Here is a 2,519-nt window from a genome sequence, read left to right as displayed (position 1 = left end):
ATGTAAGAAGCAAGGTCAGGCTGGAGGTGGTGCTGCACAGCTGTAATCCTAGCTGCTTAGGAGGCTGAGGCATGAGGATTGTAAATTTGAGGCCAGCATGAGAAACCTTAGCAAAAATTTATCTCAGAAATAAAGAGAGGAAGAAAGAAAGGAAGGCAGGCTGAGGATGTAGCTCAGTGGAAAGGCCCTAAGTTCAATGTTTGCTTTTTTTTTTTTTTTTTTTTGCTGGAGACTGATATGTAAATAGACCAGAGACAAAAGATTGGAGGAGGCAGGAAAACCAGTTGGGAGGCCATGGGGAGAATTCTGAGATAAGGTCCTGTTGTGGAGTGTGAAAGGAGGTATGTGTCTGAGGGGCGCTAGAAGAACCCACCCACTCCCCACGGAGGGCTGTGGAGCAGAGGAGGGGGGTGACTCAGTAGGAAGGTTGTGGAGGGAGGGTCTGGAACAGACTTCTGGTGGGAAGGGTTTGCAAATGGAGACAAAGATCTACATATCAGCAGTATCTTACTCCAAACTGATTATCCTATCCAAACCTCGGAGTTTCAGCAGAGATAAGGGGGAAAAAGGGTGTGTGTGTGTGTGTGTGTGTGTGTGTGTGTGTGTAATAGCTCAATGGTAAAGTGCTTGCCTAGATGAGCGAGACCCTGGGTTCATTCCCCAGTACAGCAAAAATAAACAATGACAAAAAACAATTCTGCATCCTGAGCTGGGCTCACCCTGGTTCTCACCCACTCTTTCCAGGGGTCACTGTGTGTTTGAAGTCACCTAGTGAGCAGGCAGAGGTGCTGAGGCTTGGCTCAGATGCTGGGTAGCTGGACTTTTAGCTCCCTCGGCTTATTTTATGGCCTCTTTGTCTATGTGCTTTCTCCAGCGAGGTAGCTTTCTTACCTAGCAGCTCAGATCTTCCCGAAGTAGAAAACTGCAAACTTCTTTGCTGTAGGGCACAGGGGAGAGGTGCGGGGAGAGGAACACACAGCTTTACTGCTGCCTCTGGTTAAAGTAAGTCACTGGCCCATGGGAGGTTTACAGGAAAGGACTCAGTAAGGGTGGAATAAAAGGAGGCTGGCCCACCGAGGCGCAGCAAGTGTGTAAATGAGTCAGCTGTGACTTAGTGAGGCTAAATTCCTTGCTCATTGTAGAGGGTAGAACTCTTAACAGCACCAGGCCCTTCAAAGTTTACATTTTAAGTCCTGGGGCAACAGGTAAAATTTGTAGTGTTTCAACTTAAAAAATCTTGTGAGGTAGGTACTGTTATTTTTTTTTTTTTTTTTTGTCTGAGACAGGGTCTTACTATGCAGTTCAGGCTGGCCTTGAGCTCACTTTGTAGCCCAGGCTGGTCTTGAACTCTCTTTGATCCTCCTGCCTCAGCCTCCCGAGAGCTGGGATTATAGGCGTGCGCCACCATGCCCGGTGGTAGGTCCTATTATTGTCCCTAATTTACAAAGGAGGAAACCCAGAAATAGAGAGTTTAAATATCTTACCCAAGGTGACTCAGGCTTGCTTTAGAAATTACACACTTACTTAACCATATGAGCAACATGATATATATATATATATTAAAAAAAACCCTGTAAATGTGATTTAACCTGAAACTATTCTTTTTGGGAGGGCTGGAAGGACAGCAAATATTATGGGACCATCTACTATTTTATATATACGATGCATGTGTAAGAATTTACCTTGAACAGGGTCTCCCTGTGTTGTGCATGCTGGTCTGGAACTCCTGGGCTCACCTCACTCTCCTAGGTAGGTGGGCCTACGGTTTGAATTACCATTGTCTTATAGGCTGCTCGGGAACTTGGAGGTTTTGAGTTAGCCTGTGATCAGGGTAATTTCCACTTGAGACATCTGTTCCTCCCGCCCTCCCACTCCATTCTCACCTGCCCTTTGAGGGAAGGACCTTTTTTGTGGGGCGGGGGTGGGGTGGCTTTCGGGAGCAGGGCTGATTCCATCCTTTAATCATCACATCAGCCCTCCAGCTTCTGAATTAGTAACCTTGGTCCCATTCACTTCCTAGTTCCGTAGCTGGTTTCCTCACTGCTGTCATTGCCACTGCGATGCTTCCGAGGACAGCTTGCAAAGCCTGTGCTTCCCGTGAAGTGACGTGTAGTGGCTTTGCCCTCCCTTTGCCAAGCCTGTGGGCAGAGAACTGCATGGGAAACACCGGATTCCAGAGGCTTTTGAAAGGAACCAAGCTCTGAACGCGATTGTTGAAGCTTCATCTGTGAAGGGGCGCCCCGAGCTGTCTTGGTCTGTCCTGACCTCTCTCAGCCGGAGTCTGGAATCAGCTTATCAAGTAGCTTGCTCTGGAGTAGGATGCAGCCATTCAAGAGTGGTCTCAAAATTCTCCTACCTTCCCCAAGGCAGAATTGTGGAGTGGCCTTGTCGTTCCTTAAACTCGTCTCCTTAAACTCGAGTTTTTAATTTTGACTTTTTCTCATCCTTACCAAATGTTGGAGCACAATACTTGTCGTTAATACTCTATTAAACAGTTACACAGCTGGCCGTGTGCTTCA

General features: G+C 47.2%; 1 long non-coding RNA gene across 1 annotated transcript; it reads left to right on the top strand.

Annotated features, from left to right (window-relative positions):
- Positions 1–273: 273 nt before the first annotated feature.
- LOC106149536 lies at positions 274–2,519 on the top strand. Its single transcript, XR_001235789.1, has 2 exons — positions 274–341; positions 2,021–2,519. It is a non-coding gene; the product is annotated as an uncharacterized LOC106149536 (long non-coding RNA).

This window comes from Chinchilla lanigera, unplaced genomic scaffold, assembly GCF_000276665.1.
Source record: "Chinchilla lanigera isolate Chin_1 unplaced genomic scaffold, ChiLan1.0 scaffold00047, whole genome shotgun sequence".
Classification (NCBI taxonomy): Eukaryota; Metazoa; Chordata; class Mammalia; order Rodentia; family Chinchillidae; genus Chinchilla; species Chinchilla lanigera.
This window is presented reverse-complemented; position numbering and strand designations above follow the sequence as displayed.